Source organism: Hyperolius riggenbachi, chromosome 7, assembly GCF_040937935.1.
Source record: "Hyperolius riggenbachi isolate aHypRig1 chromosome 7, aHypRig1.pri, whole genome shotgun sequence".
Taxonomy (NCBI): Eukaryota; Metazoa; Chordata; class Amphibia; order Anura; family Hyperoliidae; genus Hyperolius; species Hyperolius riggenbachi.
The window spans coordinates 22,260,115-22,270,759 of NC_090652.1; positions in this window are offsets into that span (position 1 = coordinate 22,260,115).

Genomic DNA, 10,645 nt, shown 5'->3' on the forward strand with positions numbered 1-10,645 from the left:
CACACACCCTGCGGATGCCTAACCCTAACCACACACCCTGCGGATGCCTAACCCTAACCACACACCCTGCGGATGCCTAACTCTAACCACGCACCTGCTGATGCCTAACCCTAACCACGCACCCTGCTGATGCCTAACCCTAACCACGCACCCTGCTGATGCCTAACTCAAACCACGCACCCTGCTGATGCCTAACTCTAACCACACACCCTGCTGATGCCTAACTCTAACCACACACCCTGCGGATGCCTAACCCTAACCACGCACCCTGCTGATGCCTAACTCTAACCACGCACCCTGCTGATGCCTAACCCTAACCACGCACCCTGCTGATGCCTAACCCTAACCACGCACCCTGCTGATGCCTAACCCTAACCACGCACCCTGCTGATGCCTAACTCAAACCACGCACCCTGCTGATGCCTAACTCAAACCACACACCCTGCTGATGCCTAACTCAAACCACACACCCTGCTGATGCCTAACTCTAACCACACACCCTGCTGATGCCTAACTCTAACCACACACCCTGCTGATGTCTAACTCTAACCACACACCCTGCTGATGCCTAGCTCTAACCACACACCCTGCTGATGCCTAACTCCAACCACACACCCTGCTGATGCCTAACTCAAACCACACACCCTGCGGATGCCTAACCCTAACCACACACCCTGCTGATGCCTAACTCTAACCACACACCCTGCTGATGCCTAACCCTAACCACACACCCTGCTGATGCCTAACTCTAACCACACACCCTGCTGATGCCTAACTCCAACCACACACCCTGCTGATGCCTAACTCTAACAACACACCCTGCTGATGCCTAACTGTAACCACACACCCTGCTTATGCCTAGCTCTAACCACACAACCTGCTGATGCCTAACTCTAACCACACACCCTGCTGATGCCTAACTCTAACCACACACCCTGCTGATGCCTAACCCTAACCACACACCCTGCTGATGCCTTACCATAACCACACACCCTGCTGATGCCTAGCCCTAACCACACACCCTGCTGATGCCTAACCCTAACCACACACCCTGATGATGCCTAACCCTAACCACACACCCTGCTGATGCCTAACTCTAACCACACACCCTGCGGATGCCTAACCCTTACCACACACCCTGCTGATGCCTAACTCTAACCCCACACACCCCGCTGATGCCTAACTCTAACCACACACCTATTGTGAAATACCACAAATCGATGTCTTGGAAGTAAAGTATTGGTTTATTTACTGTACAGGAGACGAAATATTGTCTGCCGAGGAAGGCTCGTAACAGAAGTTATATACTCCAAATTACACATTACAATCATTCCTCCTACCAATAACCTGATTGGATCCTCACAAAATCTCTAAGTTAACTATTGGAATACAGAATACAGCATAAATTAATACATGAATACATACAGTGGGTTGCAAAAGTATTTGCCCCCCTTGAAGTTTTCCTCATTTTGTCATATTACTGCCACAAACATGAATTAATTTTATTGGAATTCCACATGAAAGACCAACACAAAGTGGTGCACACATGAGAAGTGGAACGAAAATCATACATGATTCCAAACATTTTTTTACAAATAAATAACTGCAAAGTGGTGTGTGCATAATTATTCGGCCCCCTTTGATCTGAGTGCAGTCAGTTGCCTATAGACATTGCCTGATGAGTGCTAATGACTAAATAGAGTGCACCTGTGTGTAATCTAATGTCAGTACAAATACAGCTGCTCTGTGACGGCCTCAGAGGTTGTCTAAGAGAATATTGGGAGCAACAACACTGTGAAGTCCAAAGAACACACAAGACAGGTCCAAGACAGGTCAGGGATAAAGTTATTGAGAAATTTAAAGCAGGCTTAGGCTACAAAAAGATTTCCAAAGCCTTGAACATCCCAAGGAGCACTGTTCAAGCGATCATTCAGAAATGGAAGGAGTATGGCACAACTGTAAACCTACCAAGACAAGGCCATCCACCTAAACTCACAGGCCGAACAAGGAGAGCGCTGATCAGAAATGCAGTCAAGTGGCCCATGGTGACTCTGGACGAGTTGCAGAGATCTACAGCTCAGGTGGGAGACTCTGTCCATAGGACAAGTATTAGTCATGCATTGTACAAAGTTGGCCTTTATGGAAGAGTGGCAAGAAGAAATGCATTGTTAACAGAAGCATAAGAAGTCCCGTTTGCAGTTTGCCACAAGCCATGTGGGGGACACAGCAAACATGTGGAAGAAGGTGCTCTGGTCAGATGAAACCAAAATGGAACGTTTTGGCCAACATGCAAAACGCTATGTGTGGCAGAAAACTAACACTGCACATCACTCTGAACACACCATGCCCACTGTCAAATATGGTGGTGGCAGCATCATGCTCGGGGGTTGCATCTCTTCAGCAGGGACAGGGAAGCTGGTCAGAGTTGATGGGAAGATGGATGGAGCCAAATACAGGGCAAACTCTGAAGAAAACCTCTTGGAGACTGCAAAAGACTTGAGACTGGGGCGGAGGTTCACCTTCCAGCAGGACAATGACCCTAAACATAAAGCCAGGGCCACAATGGAATGGTTTAAAACAAAACATATCTATGTGTTAGAATGGCCCAGTCAAAGTCCAGATCTAAATCCAATCGAGAATCTGTGGCAAGATCTGAGAACTGCTGTTCACAAACGCTGTCCATCTAATCTGACTGAGCTGGAGCTGTTTTGCAAAGAAGAATGGGCAAGGATTTCAGTCTCTAGATAGGCAAAGCTGGTAGAGACATACCCTAAAAGACTGGCAGCTGTAATTGCAGCAAAAGGTGGTTCTACAAAGTATTGAATCAGGGGGCCGAATAATTACGCACACCCCACTTTGCAGTTATTTATTTGTAAAAAATGTGTGTAATGATGTATGATTTTCGATCCACTTCTCACGTGTATACCACTTTGTATTGGACTTTCACGTGGAATTCCAATAAAATTGATGCATGTTTGTGGCAGTAATGTGACAAAATGTGGAAAACTTCAAGGGGGCCAAATACTTTTGCAACCCACTGTATTAATATTTAAGTGGATGAGATCAGTCAGTCGTTAATTATTATTAGAGGTATAGGTTTCATCAGTAGCTTGTTTAATTTAAGGCTAGTTTGACTGGTGAGATTCACACAGCGCCATCCTTATCTACCAGACAGACAAATCATCCCTAGTAGCACATTCCAACCCCATGAAAACATGTGAAAGAAAAGAACTAGTCTTATGCTGTATAGAACAAAGGGAGTATGGCAAAATGGCTTACAGATGGCCATTTTATTTATCAATTTTACTTCACACCCTGCTGATGCCTAACTCTAACCACACACCCTGCTGATGCCTAACTCTAACCACACACCCTGCTGATGCCTAACTCTTAACACACACTCTGCTGATGCCTAACGCTAACCACACACCCTGCTGATGCCTAACTTTAACCATACACCCTGCTGATGCCTAACTCTAACCACGCACCCTGCTGATGCCTAACTCTAACCACGCACCCTGCTGATGCCTAACTCTAACCACACACCCTGCTGATGCCTAACTCTAACCACGCACCCTGCTGATGCCTAACTGTAACCACACACCCTGCTGATGCCTAACTCTAACCACACACCATGCTGATGCCTCACTCTAACATACAACCTTCTGATGCCTAACTCTAACCACACATCCTGCTGATGCCTAACTCTTACCACACACCATGCTAATGCCTAGCTCTTACCACACACCATGCTAATGCCTAGCTCTTACCACACACCCTGCTGATGCCTAGCTCTAACCACACACCCTGCTGATGCCTAACTCTAACCACACACCCTACTGATGCCTAACTCTAACCACACACCCTGCTGATGCCTAACTCTAACCACACACCCTGCTGATGCCTAACTCTAACCACACACCCTGCTGATGCCTAACTCTAACCACACACCCTGCGGATGCCTAACCCTAACCACACACCCTGCGGATGCCTAACCCTAACCACGCAACCTGTTGATGCCTAACCCTAACCACGCACCCTGCTGATGCCTAACCTTAACCACGCACCCTGCTGATGCCTAACTCAAACCACACACCCTGCTGATGCCTAACTCTAACCACACACCCTGCTGATGCCTAATTCTAATCACACACCCTGCGGATGCCTAACCCTAACCACACACGATGCGGATGCCTAACTCTAACCACGCACCGTGCTGATGCCTAACCTTAACCACGCACCCTGCTGATGCCTAACCCTATCCACGCACCCTGCTGATGCCTAACTCAAGCCACACACCCTGCTGATGCCTAACTCTAACCACACACCCTGCTGATGCCTAACTCTAATCACACACCCTGCTGATGCCTAGCTCTAACCACACACCCTGCTGATGCCTAACTCTAAACACACACCCTGCTGATGCCTAACTCTAAACACACACCCTGCTGATGCCTAACTCTAACCACCCACCCTGCTGATGCCTAACTCTAACCACACACCCTGCTGATGCCTAACTCTAACCACCCACCTTGCTGATGCCTAACTCTAACCACACACCCTGCTGATGCCTAACTCTAACCACACACCCTGCTGATGCCTAACTCTAACCACGCACCCTGCTGATGCCTAACTCTAACCACGCACCCTGCTGATGCCTAACCCTAACCACGCACCCTGCTGATGCCTAACCCTAACCACGCACCCTGCTGATGCCTAACCCTAACCACGCATCCTGCTGATGCCTAACCCTAACCACGCACCCTGCTGATGCCTAACTCTAACCACGCACCCTACTGATGCCTAACTCTAACCACGCACCCTGCTGATGCCTAAGTCTAACCACGCACCCTGCTGATGCCTAACCCGAACCACGCTCCCTGCTGATGCCTAACTATAACCACACACCCTGCTAATGCCTAGCTCTAACCACACACCCTGCTGATGCCTAACTCTAACCACACACCCTGCTGATGCCTAACTCTAACCACACACCCTGCTGATGCCTAACTCTAACCACACACCCTGCTGATGCCTAACTCTAAACACGCACCCTGCTGATGCCTAACTCTAAACACGTACCCTGCTGATGCTTAACTGTAACCACGCACCCTGCTGATGCCTAACTGTAACCACACACCCTGCTGATGCCTAACTGTAACCACACACCCTGCTTATGCCTAGCTCTAACCACACAACCTGCTGATGCCTAACTCTAACCACACACCCTGCTGATGCCTAACCCTAACCACACACCCTGATGATGCCTAACCCTAACCACACACCCTGCTGATGCCTAACTCTAACCACACACCCTGCGGATGCCTAACCCTTACCACACACCCTGCTGATGCCTAACTCTAACCCCACACACCCTGCTGATGCCTAACTCTAACCACACACCTATTGTGAAATACCACAAATCGATGTCTTGGAAGTAAAGTATTGGTTTATTTACTGTACAGGAGACAAAATATTGTCTGCCGAGGAAGGCTCGTAACAGAAGTTATATACTCCAAATTACACATTACAATCATTCCTCCTACCAATAACCTGATTGGATCCTCACAAAATCTCTAAGTTAACTATTGGAATACAGAATACAGCATAAATTAATACATGAATACATACAGTGGGTTGCAAAAGTATTTGCCCCCTTGAAGTTTTCCACATTTTGTCATATTACTGCCAAAAACATGAATTAATTTTATTGGAATTCCACATGAAAGACCAACACAAAGTGGTGCACACATGAGAAGTGGAACGAAAATCATACATCATTCCAAACATTTTTTTACAAATAAATAACTGCAAAGTGGTGTGTGCATAATTATTCGGCCCCCTTTGATCTGAGTGCAGTCAGTTGCCTATAGACATTGCCTGATGAGTGCTAATGACTAAATAGAGTGCACCTGTGTGTAATCTAATGTCAGTACAAATACAGCTGCTCTGTGACGGCCTCAGAGGTTGTCTAAGAGAATATTGGGAGCAACAACACTGTGAAGTCCAAAGAACACACAAGACAGGTCCAAGACAGGTCAGGGATCAAGTTATTGAGAAATTTAAAGCAGGCTTAGGCTACAAAAAGATTTCCAAAGCCTTGAACATCCCAAGGAGCACTGTTCAAGCGATCATTCAGAAATGGAAGGAGTATGGCACAACTGTAAACCTACCAAGACAAGGCCATCCACCTAAACTCACAGGCCGAACAAGGAGAGCGCTGATCAGAAATGCAGTCAAGTGGCCCATGGTGACTCTGGACGAGTTGCAGAGATCTACAGCTCAGGTGGGAGACTCTGTCCATAGGACAACTATTAGTCATGCACTGTACAAAGTTGGCCTTTATGGAAGAGTGGCAAGAAGAAAGGCATTGTTAACAGAAAGCATAAGAAGTCCCGTTTGCAGTTTGCCACAAGCCATGTGGGGGACACAGCAAACATGTGGAAGAAGGTGCTCTGGTCAGATGAAACCAAAATGGAACGTTTTGGCCAAAATGCAAAACGCTATGTGTGGCAGAAAACTAACACTGCACATCACTCTGAACACACCATGCCCACTGTCAAATATGGTGGTGGCAGCATCATGCTCGGGGGTTGCATCTCTTCAGCAGGGACAGGGAAGCTGGTCAGAGTTGATGGGAAGATGGATGGAGCCAAATACAGGGCAAACTCTGAAGAAAACCTCTTGGAGAATGCAAAAGACTTGAGACTGGGGCGGAGGTTCACCTTCCAGCAGGACAATGACCCTAAACATAAAGCCAGGGCCACAATGGAATGGTTTAAAACAAAACATATCTATGTGTTAGAATGGCCCAGTCAAAGTCCAGATCTAAATCCAATCGAGAATCTGTGGCAAGATCTGAGAACTGCTGTTCACAAACGCTGTCCATCTAATCTGACTGAGCTGGAGCTGTTTTGCAAAGAAGAATGGGCAAGGATTTCAGTCTCTAGATGTGCAAAGCTGGTAGAGACATACCCTAAAAGACTGGCAGCTGTAATTGCAGCAAAAGGTGGTTCTACAAAGTATTGAATCAGGGGGGCGAATAATTACGCACACCCCACTTTGCAGTTATTTATTTGTAAAAAATGTGTGTAATGATGTATGATTTTCGATCCACTTCTCACGTGTACACCACTTTGTATTGGACTTTCACGTGGAATTCCAATAAAATTGATGCATGTTTGTGGCAGTAATGTGACAAAATGTGGAAAACTTCAAGGGGGCCAAATACTTTTGCAACCCACTGTATTAATATTTAAGTGGATGAGATCAGTCAGTCGTTAATTATTATTAGAGGTATAGCTTTCATCAGTAGCTTGTTTAATTTAAGGCTAGTTTGACTGGTGAGATTCACACAGCGCCATCCTTATCTACCAGACCGACAAATCATCCCTAGTAGCACATTCCAACCCCATGAAAACATGTGAAAGAAGAGAACTAGTCTTATGCTGTATAAAACAAAGGGAGTATGGCAAAATGGCTTACAGGTGGCCATTTTATTTATCAATTTTACTTCACACCCTGCTGATGCCTAACTCTAACCACACCCCCTGCTGATGCCTAACTCTAACCACACACCCTGCTGATGCCTAACTCTAAACACACACTCTGCTAATGCCTAACTCTAACCACACACCCTGCTGATGCCTAACTCTAACCACGCACCCTGCTGATGCCTAACTCTAACCACGCACCCTGCTGATGCCTAACTCTAACCACGCACCCTGCTGATGCCTAACTCTAACCACACACCCTGCTGATGCCTAACTCTAACCACACCCTGCTGATGCCTAACTCTAACCACACACCCTGCTGATGCCTAACTGTAACAACACACCCTGCTGATGCCTAACTGTAACCACACACCCTGCTGATGCCTAACTCTAACCACACACCCTGCTGATGCCTCACTCTAACATACACCCTGCTGATGCCTAACTCTAACCACACATCCTGCTGATTCCTAACTCTTACCACACACCCTGCTAATGCCTAGCTCTTACCACACACCCTGCTGATGCCTAGCTCTAACCACACACCCTGCTGATGCCTAGCTCTAACCACACACCCTGCTGATGCCTTACCCTAACCACACACCCTGCTGATGCCTTACCCTAACCACACACCCTGCTGATGCCTAACTCTAACCACACACCCTGCTGATGCCTAACTCTAACCACACACCCTGCTGATGCCTAACTCTAACCACACACCCTGCTGATGCCTAACTCTAACCACACACCCTGCTGATGCCTAACTCTAACCACACACCCTGCTGATGCCTAACTCTAACCACACACCCTGCTGATGCCTAACTCTAACCACACACCCTGCGGATGCCTAACCCTAACCACACACCCTGCGGATGCCTAACTCTAACCACGCACCTGCTGATGCCTAACCCTAACCACGCACCCTGCTGATGCCTAACCCTAACCACGCACCCTGCTGATGCCTAACTCAAACCACGCACCCTGCTGATGCCTAACTCAAACCACACACCCTGCTGATGCCTAACTCTAACCACACACCCTGCTGATGCCTAACTCTAACCACACACCCTGCTGATGCCTAACTCTAACCACACACCCTGCTGATGTCTAACTCTAACCACACACCCTGCTGATGCCTAGCTCTAACCACACACCCTGCTGATGCCTAACTCCAACCACACACCCTGCTGATGCCTAACTCAAACCACACACCCTGCGGATGCCTAACCCTAACCACACACCCTGCTGATGCCTAACTCTAACCACACACCCTGCTGATGCCTAACCCTAACCACACACCCTGCTGATGCCTAACTCTAACCACACACCCTGCTGATGCCTAACTCCAACCACACACCCTGCTGATGCCTAACTCTAACAACACACCCTGCTGATGCCTAACTGTAACCACACACCCTGCTTATGCCTAGCTCTAACCACACAACCTGCTGATGCCTAACTCTAACCACACACCCTGCTGATGCCTAACTCTAACCACACACCCTGCTGATGCCTAACCCTAACCACACACCCTGCTGATGCCTTACCATAACCACACACCCTGCTGATGCCTAGCCCTAACCACACACCCTGCTGATGCCTAACCCTAACCACACACCCTGATGATGCCTAACCCTAACCACACACCCTGCTGATGCCTAACTCTAACCACACACCCTGCGGATGCCTAACCCTTACCACACACCCTGCTGATGCCTAACTCTAACCCCACACACCCCGCTGATGCCTAACTCTAACCACACACCTATTGTGAAATACCACAAATCGATGTCTTGGAAGTAAAGTATTGGTTTATTTACTGTACAGGAGACGAAATATTGTCTGCCGAGGAAGGCTCGTAACAGAAGTTATATACTCCAAATTACACATTACAATCATTCCTCCTACCAATAACCTGATTGGATCCTCACAAAATCTCTAAGTTAACTATTGGAATACAGAATACAGCATAAATTAATACATGAATACATACAGTGGGTTGCAAAAGTATTTGCCCCCCTTGAAGTTTTCCTCATTTTGTCATATTACTGCCACAAACATGAATTAATTTTATTGGAATTCCACATGAAAGACCAACACAAAGTGGTGCACACATGAGAAGTGGAACGAAAATCATACATGATTCCAAACATTTTTTTACAAATAAATAACTGCAAAGTGGTGTGTGCATAATTATTCGGCCCCCTTTGATCTGAGTGCAGTCAGTTGCCTATAGACATTGCCTGATGAGTGCTAATGACTAAATAGAGTGCACCTGTGTGTAATCTAATGTCAGTACAAATACAGCTGCTCTGTGACGGCCTCAGAGGTTGTCTAAGAGAATATTGGGAGCAACAACACTGTGAAGTCCAAAGAACACACAAGACAGGTCCAAGACAGGTCAGGGATCAAGTTATTGAGAAATTTAAAGCAGGCTTAGGCTACAAAAAGATTTCCAAAGCCTTGAACATCCCAAGGAGCACTGTTCAAGCGATCATTCAGAAATGGAAGGAGTATGGCACAACTGTAAACCTACCAAGACAAGGCCATCCACCTAAACTCACAGGCCGAACAAGGAGAGCGCTGATCAGAAATGCAGTCAAGTGGCCCATGGTGACTCTGGACGAGTTGCAGAGATCTACAGCTCAGGTGGGAGACTCTGTCCATAGGACAAGTATTAGTCATGCATTGTACAAAGTTGGCCTTTATGGAAGAGTGGCAAGAAGAAATGCATTGTTAACAGAAGCATAAGAAGTCCCGTTTGCAGTTTGCCACAAGCCATGTGGGGGACACAGCAAACATGTGGAAGAAGGTGCTCTGGTCAGATGAAACCAAAATGGAACGTTTTGGCCAAAATGCAAAACGCTATGTGTGGCAGAAAACTAACACTGCACATCACTCTGAACACACCATGCCCACTGTCAAATATGGTGGTGGCAGCATCATGCTCGGGGGTTGCATCTCTTCAGCAGGGACAGGGAAGCTGGTCAGAGTTGATGGGAAGATGGATGGAGCCAAATACAGGGCAAACTCTGAAGAAAACCTCTTGGAGACTGCAAAAGACTTGAGACTGGGGCGGAGGTTCACCTTCCAGCAGGACAATGACCCTAAACATAAAGCCAGGGCCACAATGGAATGGTTTAAAACAAAAC